The following is a 13,863-nucleotide window of genomic DNA, read 5'->3' as shown; positions in this document are numbered from 1 at the left end:
TTGGACATTTTTATTATGATACTTATGTGAATTGTGGCGCATAATATTTCCATTTACCTTTGTGTAACGTGCCTATTTTTGTTGGTTTTAATATACATATTTTGGTTACATATTTGTCTACATTATTGAATGACCTGCCCCAGGCTGCAGTGTCCTGCATATCTTAAAGACCAGAGGTGGTAAGTGTGCACCTTCTCTTGGAGTGAGGAGCATGGCTGAGGGAGTAGTGCCCCCTTTCCCTTGAATAGAGACAAAAGGTGCTATGTGAACATTCGATTTCGTCCATTGTGATCGTTAACCCTTCTATAGGTATTATGATTTGCGGAAATGTGACGGAAGTTGATAACATGACATTAGCGTGTGTGTAGAAAAGAATCTTGACCCGGTTGAGATTACCACTAATTTAGTAGTGCCAGATTTATGCAGATGGCAGGATAGCTGTGGCCATTGGTTGAGTAATAAGATTTCGTCTTATGGAGTCTTTGCTCAATAAGAGTAAAAATGTACTTTATATGATGAAGCAAAATAAGTCTCCGATGTATCATTCATGTCCATAAGCAAGGGGCATATATATATATATATATATATATATATATATATATATATATATATATATATATATATATACAGTATATATATATATATATATATTTATATATATATATATATATATATATATATATATATATATATATATATATATATATATACACATATATATATATATATATATATATATATATATATATATATATATATTATATATATATATATATATATATATTTATATATATATATATATATATATATATATATATATATATATATATATGATTCTGTAACATCTTTAACAGTAATAAAAGCCCTTCATCCATAAGGAATATATGAATTTTATGTAAAAATACGAAGATATCTATACAGGAAGTACAACAATCCTAAAACTACATAAAGATAACGACAAAATTCTGATTAAGAAATGCAGTTATTATTCACTGCGTGCCTTGAAGAAGTTTTTCAACATTCATATTGGGAAAATTTCATCAACATTAATGTAGAATACCTTGACAATTTAAGATTTGCTAATGGCATAGTTCTACTGTAGCACCGTATCCATGCATGTTGCATATAGATCTCCTCAGATTGCATCATCCTGTAGGAAGTACTATGCATACATTTATTTCTATATCTAGCTTTCTCAATCATAAATCTCATCGCTACATGGTATTCCAGAAGTTCTATTTCATCTGTGAGTAGATTTTGGAATGGTCTTCCTCATCTGGCAGTTGAATCGATGGAATTTCAGAAGTTTAAAGTTGTACACGATAAGTTTATGTTGAACAGGCTGACAGATGTCTCTCTTCATAATTCATATATGGCAAATCTATTTTAATGTTGATAAGGCTCTTAAGATACGTATTTTTATTTTCTTCACTGGACTACATAATTTCACCATTGGAGCCCCGTGCCCGTATTATCCCACATTTCCAACAAGAGTTGTAATCTAGCTAGTAATAGTAATACGTTTAATGATAAAACTGGATAGGAGAAAATATATCTACTAATTCTATGACAGTATATCTACAATAAATAGAAAGCAAAAACTTTCGAAAATGTTATGGTCAATGCTCCAAATCTCCATCCAATGTTGCCTGTCAAGAGATGGAGACCTCTCGCTTCTCCCATGCTTAGCCCCAAACCTACTTGTTTCCTTTTCCTTTTCCGCAATATTTCCAGATCCCAGCTACAAAAGAGTATTAAGTTTCATGCTCCATTGTCCTTAGTACTAAAAATGTACAAACAAAAATCTTGAAGATGATGGTATAGATTCTTCAGGAACGGATAGAAAAGAAATTCCTCACAAATATACACACACACACATATATATATACATATATATATATATATATATATATATATGTATATATATGTATATATATATATCATAACATTAGCTTCTGTTTAATGAAACAAACATTTGTTACTAAAGCAGGAGTATTACAAAAGGATATAAAAATTGCGGTTTTAGGTTGTCATTCTCGTATGGGATGCGTATAGTGAAATATTGCTCTATGTACGCAAAAGTGGCTGATGGCAGTATATGGATTTTCATTACATCAAACGAGACCTTTCTTTGAGGTCATTTGTTAATATTGTGCGAATCCTAAAGGTGAAAGGCAAAAAAAAAAAAAAAAAAAAAAAATCCAAATTTCCGATGCGAGTAGATAAACCCTTGTTCACTTTTCCTTTCACTTTTCTTTTGTTTATGGGAGAGATGACGAATCGACGAGGGGGTCTATTTTTGACAAGCGTGGTTTAATGATAGTTTCCACTGAAAAAATAAGCAAAGAAAATGTAAAGGCAATTCCTTTTGTTTCCGATCATTTGCTATTGCAAGAAGCGATGATCATAATTATTATGATTAGGTTTTTAAGCCGGTATTACAGTGAATAGATTTATATTTCACTCGTTAAGAAAATCAATGTAAACAGAGAACTTTAAGGATTTCCAAATATTTTCTGCACATTATATTTTATATCTTTGAGTAATAATGGATATTTTGAAGTTAGAATATCCAAAAGTAAATTCACTATCTGGTTCCATGCCAGTATTGTAAAAGCTTTACTGGTACCATATATTTCATACTCAGGACACAAATACTACAGATATCCAAAATTCAGGTGCACAGTTATCTGTTTAGTTCGGCAGAAAAAAGAATGGGAATAAGCAATTCTTGCCCATCCGCCCATGTGTCAAAGCCAGATCCTCTCGTTCATTGGGTGAAGATTGTACTCACTGTACTATAAAGCATACACACACAATATATATATATATATATATATATATATATATATATATATGTGTGTGTGTGTGTGTGTGTGTGTGTGTGTGTATATTGTGACGGGCCGAGAGAGGGTTGTGAACTCAAAGGCAGGATGCAATCAACTGAGTTATATCATTATAGAACACTCTCCTTTATATACAAAACCTCAAGGCAACAGGACATAACTTGTTCGAGAGACAGACAATGTTACAGAGGAAAACCGGAGACATGAATTTTCATGTTCGTTTTAGTGCGAGGGAAGAGCGAAGATACAAGCATAATATATACAAAAGGAATTATGTACAATTGTGTGACACACGGTTGGTACAATATGTATAAATATGCATATAATTTTGAGAAGGAAAAACACTCCTGTAATAATAAAAAAATATGAGGAGTTAATTTAGCGATACAAAATAGGAACTTCCAGCTACATGATAAAATGGAAGCAAGAAAAGAAAAATTAAAGAGTAATCCAACAAAATTTGTATAGGAATCCGCACAAAAGATAAGTGAAAGAGTACCTAAACAAGATCAAGGTAAGCTATCTGAAAAGACCAAAAACTTGATAAAAAAAAAGATCGGAAATGATGGTAAAATACAAGAAAAATTAAACAGAATTGTTAAAACTATAAATAAATAAAAATGCAAGATATTGGTAAATACAAGAAGACCAAAATTGAGGAAATACTAAAGAAAGGAAAACACATTAAACTGATTAAAAAAAGACTTGGAAGAGGGTGCAAACAGATGTTTGCTTTAAACAGATGAAAATGGAAATATTATCCACAATAGGCATGGAATGATAGAATTTTCAGAGGATTTCTATGCAATGCTATACAAAAGTGATATAAGAAATAACTTCATCAGTAGAAATAATGAAACACCTAAGACAGTACCAAACGTAACAGTAGGAGAAGTAAAGAAACCATTAAAAAGTATGAAAAGAGGCCAAGCACCAGGAGAAGATGGCCTAACCATTGCTTTGATAATAAATTGGCTGAAATCTATATCAATTGTCAACAAGAATGCTCCATACCTACTGCTTCGAAAAACTTTATCATTATACTGATTTACAAAAGGGAGACACAAAAGACCTGAAAAATTACCGCCAAATGAGATTACTCTCCGTATTATACAAAATACTTAAAGAGATCATATCAGGCCGAAGAGAAAGAGAGTTACACTTTAATCAACCAATAGAGCAGGCAGCATTTAGAAGTGGGTATTCAACAATTGAGCATATCCATTTAATTTTCCAGCTAATGGAAAAATCAACAGAATATGACCAGCCACAATGCATAGCATTTATAGACTAGGAAAAAGCATTTGAAACTGGTAAAACATCAGCAGTAATGAAAGCCCCTTAAAAACAAGGATTAGAAGAATATTATGTTAGAACATCTGAAGATATCTATAAGGAAATGCAGCAATCCTAAAACAGCAAAGATAGTGTGAAAATTCCGATTGAGAAAGGAGTTAGACAGGGAGAGTCTATTTCTCCTAAAATATTCACATTATGTTTAGACAAAGTTTTTAAGAATTTAGATTTGGTAAATATAGGAATCAATATCAATCGGGAATACCTAAATAACTTAAGATTTGCAAATGACATAGTTGTGTTTAGTGAATCATGGGAGGCATTACAAAAGATGATAGAAGATTTGAATGGAGAAAGCAGAAATATAGGACTGAAAATTGATATAAGTAAAACTGAGACTATGTTCAATGAAAATGCAGAGAGACAATAAATAAGAGTTATGGACGAGCATCTAGATATTGTTAATAAATATACCTAGGACAGACAGTAAGTGTTTCCCTAGGACACGAGGCCGAAATTAAAAGAAGTATAAGGATAGGATGGAAAACATTTGTTAAACCAAAAGAGATTAGGAAAAGTAAAATATCACTTTCTCTGAAAATAAAAGTATCTAATGAGATGGTACTACTAGTATCAACTTATGCATCACAAGACTTGGGGCCCTACTAAAGCCTTAGACACAAGTTAGTTACAAACCAAAGAGTTATGGAAAGAATAATGATAGGAATAACAATAAGAGACAGAAAAAGAGCGAGAGCAAACTAAAGTATAGGATATTCTAACAACATATAAGAAAAAGAAATGAACATGGGCATGGTATATAATGTACTCATAAATACATGCCTGTTATATATATATATATATATATATACATATATATATATATACATATATATATATATATATATATGTATGTATATACGCACACACACACACACACACACACACATATATATATATATATATATGTATATACGCACACACACACACACACACATATATATATATATATATATACAAATTATATATACATGTATATATATATATATATATATATACTTTTTATAAATACAGTTTATACACACACACATACACACACACACATATATATATATATATATATGTGTGTGTGTGTGTGTGTGTGTATACACATATATATTTACATATGTATACATATATACATAGATTTTATATATATATATATATATATACACATATATATATATATATATATATACTTTATATATATAACCTTATATTTATACAGTATATATATATATATATATATACATATATATACACACACATATATATATATATATATATATGTGTGTGTGTGTGTGTGTGTGTGTGTGTCTTTGTGTGTCTGTGTGTGTCTGTGTCAATTTGATTAAGTCTGTTCATGAGCAACAGCAAGAGCAAAACTATTGTTAGTGGAATTCTATTAAACCAATTTCAAGTGAACCGTGGAATACTTCAAAGGAATGTGTTGTCACCTATGTTGTTTATCCTCCGCACGGAATTCATAATGAATAGAACAGTTGAGGATGGTGGAGAGTTGGATTAGAATACATAATATATGTTATGAGGTTAGGCTTAAGATAGATAGAAGAAAGATAGAGATGATGAGAGTGGACTTTGCAATGGAAAATTGAATATCATTGGAAGGAGATAGGATTAATGAGGTTGAATCATTTAAATATTTAGGAAATATGATCTTCATTACAGGATCTTTAGAATTTGAGTTTAATGAAATGTTGAAAAAACAAATCAGAGAATGGCTAAGTTGAGTGAATTTTCAAATCAAATAGTCTGAAATTGCATATGAAAATCAGTCTATATATCAGTTTAGTATGATCGGTGTTACTGTATGGACATGAGTCGTGGTATAACAATGAAACAATATCCAACATATTCTGTAGATTCGAGAACAAAGCCCTCAGATGAATATTGGGAGGTAAAGGCAGGACAGGATTATAAATGAAAATATAAGAGAGATTACTCGAGTACCATATGTGGATGAGATCATGGTGAGGGGTGGATGGAGATGGTTTTGGCATGCTCTTCACACTTCCCAAACTTTCAACTGGGCTCCAAAAGGTACTAGCAGAGTTGGAAAACCAGACGTAAATGTCTGAGGATATGAGGGATGGAGAAGTATTGACTTTAATGCTCAAGATACAGACGGCTGGTGAAATTAAACCGAGGCCCTTTGCGTCAATAGACGTGGGAGTAGATGATGATGATATATACTGCATGTATCCGTATCTTGGCTCATTATAATAATCTAGTGAACATCTTTTCTTTTATTATTTCCATAGCTCCTGGGAGTGAAGCTATGATTTGTCTAAACTTTCATTCATTAATACATAACTTCAAACAATTTATTGATGATTTGTATCGTTAAAAAAATTGTGAATGTATGGAGGATTACGGTAGAAATAGTCAGAAAGACAGGATGTATCTATATAAAATTACTTTTAGCACCATTCACGTTACCTTGATAATTCTGAATCAGAGCATTAAAAGAAATAGCCTACCGTAAATCTCTCTATGTATAAGAACCTTTTATTTAATAATAACTGTACCACATGACATCCTAATCTGTAAGAGGTTTGGTGTAAGGTTTGAGGAATGAAGACTGGATTTTATGATGGAAAAGCTGACAGTCAGTCAGTCAGGGGAAAGAGATATCATTCAACTTGCAGAGAAAGAAATATTGTCTGCATAATCGTCTCCAAGGACACCAAGTGGTTTATGGAAGAAACGAAAGACGTGGTCGATGATGAGATCCATGTTCGTACTAAAATGTCTCTCTCTCTCTCTCTCTCTCTCTCTCTCTCTCTCTCTCTCTCTCTCTCTCTAAAGGTCATTGTGAATAGGTTGATAGGAATTCAGATCAATATTTATGGCAATCATCCTCTGTAATCTGGTTATTTTTGACAGTCATGATTGCAATTTTATTGCTCTCCATTCAAATTGAAAAATCTAACTCACAGTTAACTGTCATCTGCTTAGTAATTAGACAAACTGAATGAATTTTACTGCTATGTCTACTGAGCAGTATATGGCAACAATTTTTCTTAAGTGAATTCAATAATCACTTGACATTTTAATAATTCATCACTTTAGCAGGTAAGTAACTTGTACAGGCTTTATTTATCGTTAACTTTACGAGTTCAATAAACGCGACAGCTAAGACGTGCTGTACAATCAAAACCAAATATCCTGTCGTCTCCAGCCCCCCTCTGTTACTCCCAATACCTATAGATTCCAGAATTTCATGTGTAGAAGAGTTTGGTTGTTAGGACAGAGGGCAACAGGCAGGGGGAGGACGACGGTGGGCCGGGGAAGTACTTGTTAGAGCAGTAAAGGGTGTGATGGTAGGGGAACCACGAAAAATTATGGATGAGCGTAAATTCAGTATAATTTCTCCAGATCTTAATTCTATCATTATAATGAATTTAACTTATAATTATATGGTAGATTTGTTGTGTTATTTGCTTTGCCATTCTCACGAAAAACTTGTTGACAAAAAGGATCGATGTTAAGTTTGGAAATAATAGTATGATCCAACTGAAAAATCTTTCATAAACACAAGCTAAGAGTCCTCTCTCTCTCTCTCTCTCTCTCTCTCTCTCCCTCTCTCTCTCTTCTCCATATATATATATATATATATATACATATATATATATATATATATATATAATATATATAATATATATATATATATGCATATATATATACATATATATATATATATATATATATATATCAAATGTTACCTAGGATACTATGACAAGGAGACAAAGACAGAAATTGATTGTTGGAAGTTTGTGAGAAGGTAATGAAAATTACAAGATAGAACATGTTAAAGATTCCAGTATTGATAGTGAAGTAAAAAGAAAAGCCATGAATAACTAGAGAGAGTATCTAAACAGGAAAGCAGATGAGGCTAATGAAGTTATGAATACAATGAGAGGCTATGGTGTAAGAATTGCTAATTGAATTATTAATAAAATATCTAATGGCGCAAAGAAGAAGCATATACCCTTTAAAAAGAGGGATGAATCTGTTATAACAACAAAGGATGAAGAAAGGTAACGTTGAATGGAACACTTTAGTGAGGTCATGGATAGAGGATATGAAGAGAATAAGTTGATTGATATACCTAAAGTTGAGGAAGACCTTAATGTGCCCATGAATGAATTCAGTGTGTTTGAAGTCGAAGTTGTCATTTAAAAACTAAAGATATGGAAAGTGCCTGGATACGATAGAATAGCTACTGAGATGATATTGGCCGAAAATGATGTGACTCCCAGAATACTAAAAAGACTATTTTGTAGAATGTGGCATGAAGAACCAAACATGATGAATGGGAGCTAGAAGTGTTGGTGAAAATGGCAATTAAAGGTTATCTGACTGATGGCAATAATTTCAGAGACATGACACTTACGTCAGTACTCATGAATATACAGTATGCTCATTCTAAAGAGACTAGAGAGAAAGACTGATGAAAAGCCGAGATGAATAAGCAGGATTTCGAAAAGGTAGAAGTTTTACTGATCAAATTTTTATTTTAAGAAATGTGGTATATCAATGTGTAGAATATAGAAATCCAATTTTGTTGCCATTTGTGGACTACCAGAAAGACTTTAATAGTGTTCACCGGCCAGTTTTATGGCGAGTCCTACATTATTATGTAGTTCCTCTAAAATATGTAAATATGATATATAAGTATATTCATGAGCATAGCAAGTGCAAAGTTAATGTTACTGGAGTCTTATCAAATGAATTTCCAGTGAACAGATGAGTACTCCAAGGTAATGTGTTGTTACCTATGTTTTTATCCTTCCCGTGGATTTTGAAATGCATAGAACAGTTGGGGATGATTGAGAAGGATTGGACTGGATAAGTATCAGGATATTAGCTAACCTAGAATATGCTGATGACATTGTTCTTATTAGCAGTATACCAAAGGACTTGCAAAACCTGCTTAGCAGAATGCAAGAATATCTCATGAAGTTGGGCTCAAGGTAAATAGAAGAAAGACAGAGATGAAGAGAATAGAATATGCATTGGAAGATGAAATATTGGAATGAGGGAAGATTAATGTGGTGGAATCATTTTAAATATTTAGGACTATGATATCTAACAAAAGATCTTTAGAATTTGAGTTAAATGAAAGATTGGAAAAAAAAAAAACCGACAATGGGTAGGTTATGTAAGATTTGGAAATGAAATTGCGTGAAATTTCCTTTAAAAATCAGCATATATATATATATATATATATAACATATATATATATATATATATATAAGTATATATATGTATATATATACATATATATATATATATTATATATATATATATATATATATATATATATATCAGTTTAGTGAGATTGGTGTTACATTATGAACATAAGTCATGGTATGACAATGAAACACTATCCAACAGATATTGTAGATTTGATAGAAAAGCCTTCAAAAGAATGTTGGGAGTTAATTAGCAGGACGGGATTAAAAATGAAATTATGAGATTACCCGAGTGTCAAATGTGGATGAGATCATGGTAAGGGGTGGAGGGAGATGGTCTGGGCATGTTCTTCACACTCCCCAAGAGAGATTAGTTCACCAAACTTTCAACTGGGCTCCAAAAAGCACTAGGAGGGTTGGAAGACACAGTCCTACATGGCTTTTGACTATGAAACGTGAAGTAGCAGATGAATGGAGACGTATTGATTTAAAAGCTCAAGATAGAGACGACTGCCGAAATCAAACCGAAGCCCTTTGCGTCTACAGGCGTAGGAGTAGATGATTATATATATATATATATATATATATATATTATATATATATATATATATATATATATAGATTATATATATATACATATATATATATATATATATATATAATCATCTACTCCTACGCCTGTAGACGCAAAGAGTGTGATTCTAAAGGCGTAAATGGTGGAGGTAGGGCAGAGGAAGCGTTCTGTTACTGGGAAGGAAGCATTTTATTTGAAAGTAATAAGGAACCGATGTCTCATGTCAAATTACCACGTGCCGGTTCACAACTGCTTAATGTGCTGACAGACCTGGGACTTTACTAGTGTTCTAACACAGCCACACTTTAACTATACTTTTCAAGTCATTATCCGATATGAGTAGGATAAGGGCGCTATATTATCTGAAATGTAGTGGTTTTTATTACGCTTTATGTAATTTTGTCATCAGAGTAGTGGGAAATCAACTCTGCGTTATGCTGAAAGCAGCCAACCTGCACGAGGATATTTCCGAACAGTGTTCAACTACGGTGGCCGTTGCCATATTAATTGACGCCATGACTTCGGCTCCCTATTCAGTATTGTTCATCAGTATCATACTATTTTTGGCAATGATTCGAAGTTATAATTACGTTGTAAAGACCAATTTGTTGTGTTATTCGATGTTACATTCTCCCGGAAGAGTTTTTCGCTAAAATAATGACTTTTGGAATAATTTGTAAATTTTGGTCAGACTGAAAAACGTTACTCGTGCACATTTCACGAGTCCAATAACAATTCATTTTCTTAAGATAGCAGAGCAATAATTGGTTTGCAGCAGTTCAGCATATATGAACATTACTTCTTTCTGTCTGTTGGTTCTCTCTCCCAAACCTTACACAAGCCATCCACTATGGTTTTATGAGTTAACCAATAACAGAGTGCTTGTTTCACGCATATAATATTATTTTACCATATCTCTTTTTAATTAAAGAACCCTCACAGCAATTACCATTGCATTACCTAAGTCAACATTAGAGAGAGAGAGAGAGAGAGAGAGAGAGAGAGAGAGAGAGAGATAGAGAGAGAGAGAGAGAGAGTCATTAACATGTAATCAGTACCTATGACAGATAATGCCTAAAGATTCTGTCATACAATATTTCAAGCATTAAGTGACCTGTCTATAGAATCTACAAACCACAGTAGAATTCTGTTGTGGTGGCACACACTTTCTTACCTTAATGTAAACCTTTTCTTTAGAAAAAAAAATACTTAGCGTAACTAACATTGCATATTGTAAGTTAGGAGAATATATAAAGTAAAATGAAGATGATTTGTAACATTATTGGTCTCAGATGATTGATATCCCACACAATCATAAGTCTTCCCTGAAATACTTGCTTATATATGATGAATTTGTTCAAACCAATTATTGATATTCTATCTTGAGAAAATGAACTGTTATTGGATTCGTGAAATGTGTGTGAGTAAGGTTTTTCAGCCAGACCAAAATTTACAAATTATTCCAAAATTCTTTATTATAGCAAATAACATTTCCGTTAGAATATTATATTGAATAACACAACATATGGGTCTATTCAACGTAATTACAATTTGGAATCATTGCTAAAAAAATTATAATACTGATGAATCGCTAATGAATTACTTTCAAACAAAATGAATTTTCTCATAACCACTCTAGAAACCCAATCTGCTTACCCAACACTTTCTGCATCTAGAATTACACTCTTTATATATATATATATATATATATACATATATATATATTATAATATATATGTGTGTGTGTGTGTGTATATATATATATGCATATATATATATATATATATGCATATACATATATATGAAAAATTATTTATATATATATATATAAATAAATATATGAAAATTTATATATGTATATATAAATATATATATATATATGGGAAGAAGAGAGAGAGAGAGAGAGAGAGAGAGAGAGAGGACGCCTAGCTTGTGTTTACGAGGGATTTTTCAGTCGGGTCATAATATATTTCCAAACTAAACATCGATCCTTTTCGTCAACAAGTAGTTCGTGAGAATGGCATAGCAAATAACACAACAAATATACCATATAATTATATGTTAGAATCATTATATTGATAGAATTAAGATCTGGAGAAATTATGCTGAATTAACGTTCATCCACAATTTTTTCGTGCTTCCCCTACCATCACACCCCGTACAGCTCTAACAAGTACTTCCCCGCCCCACATTCGTCCTCGCCATGCCCGTTGCCCTCTCCCCTAAGAACCAAACTCTTCTACACCTGTAATTCTGGAATCTATAGATATTGGGGGTGACAGAGGGGGACTTGGAGACGACAGGACATATGACTGTACATCACACCATATGTCTTCAGGTATTAGGAGTACTCATCAGCTAACGTGAATAAAAATCTGCGCCGAAGTGAGTTGTTATAAGGGATTTTGACGAAGGAAAAATCTATTTCTGGGCGAGAGACCTGTGCCGCCCAGTGAAATGCTCCTAAAGCACCATTTCTAAGGAATATAACTGCTAAAATATTACCAGAGAAAAAATGCATAGGAATGCTAGGTTGAACTAGCTCGCTCACCTATTGGTGTCGATATAATCTATGGCGTAATATGACCAGAGGTCTCGTACCATTTAGATATTTCCTCTTCAAAATCCTCAATAGTGAGGTGCAGTTCAACCTCCCCTGCCGCGCAGACTAGTACTACTAACTCTACCCATGCTTGCCCAGCACTCCTTTTTAGCACCCGATACGTTAAGTTTTGTTGTGTTTACCTCGGTGTTTCTTTGGATTATTTTCTCCCTCTACGCATCGATGGCGGAATCCCAAGTTACTCCATCGAAGTTAAGTACTTTATCCATGAGTTTTAAGCGTGAATGGGCAGTGTAGCCTTTGTTTTATTAATTCAGAAGTGATTTATAGTGAATAGCGTTCCCGTTCTAACCGTTCGTGGTTCCACGGCTCCTGCCCTTTCTCGCTAGTTCATTCGTTTTTCCTTTCATCATTGTTATTCGTTCGAACTTTTAGGGAGAATTTTACCTTTACACCGATTATATGCTTTCAACTTTAGCGTATCATTATTATTATACTATGGTATCAGTGTTACGTATCATTAAGGCTTCAGTTATGTTGGCATGCCTACCTTCGTGCATATAGTGGATAGCGTTCCCGCGGGGAACTGTTTTGCTGTTTTTTCTAGGAGCATTTCACTTGGATGTTATAAATGACTATTAGTTTTATTTTCGCTCCACATAGTTTTACGTTTTGGTTCGAGTGGGACTCTCGCGTAGCTCTTTATTTGTGTTACTGTTCGGTATCTACCCGCTTCAGTAGTAAGGTTGGTACCCCTGTTTTCCATCTTCCAAGATGACGTCATGCTTTCTCCCTTGCCACTCGCTCGAGTCCCTCTCTTGCCATATTAACTTTGCATGCCTAGCCTTTTTTACGTGATTACGCTTTTATTCATTATTTACTTTTAAGTATTTTTAACAGTTCATATTGTTTTTATTATCACACTCTGTTATGATCATATTTTTGGAATTTTCCATGTTGTGTTGAGGGGATCTCCAGTTGGTAGCCCTGCCTACCACCACCTGCCCACGTGATTCCCCTGTAAACTCCCCCCCCCCACCCCTCCCAGAGCACGTCTCTCCTCTTACTCGATGGTTGTTGGCTATGACAATACTGGCCAAGCATGCTTGTTCCTCAGTCTTCCCTCAACATTCCGACATATTGAGGACCGAGATTATCTCTCGGAGTGCTACATAGTCTCATTCATCCCGGGTGGTTCTCGTCCCCCCCCCCCTCCCGTCGTCTTGATTGGCCATCAGTCAGGGGAGGGGGAGGGTCGGGACCGCCGGGGACTATATCACGTGCCCTATCCATGTAATCGGGCAGTATACCTAACGCCTTCTTGGT

The sequence above is a fragment of the Palaemon carinicauda genome, chromosome 2 (assembly GCF_036898095.1).
Source record: "Palaemon carinicauda isolate YSFRI2023 chromosome 2, ASM3689809v2, whole genome shotgun sequence".
In the NCBI taxonomy this organism is placed as follows: Eukaryota; Metazoa; Arthropoda; class Malacostraca; order Decapoda; family Palaemonidae; genus Palaemon; species Palaemon carinicauda.
This window is presented reverse-complemented; position numbering follows the sequence as displayed.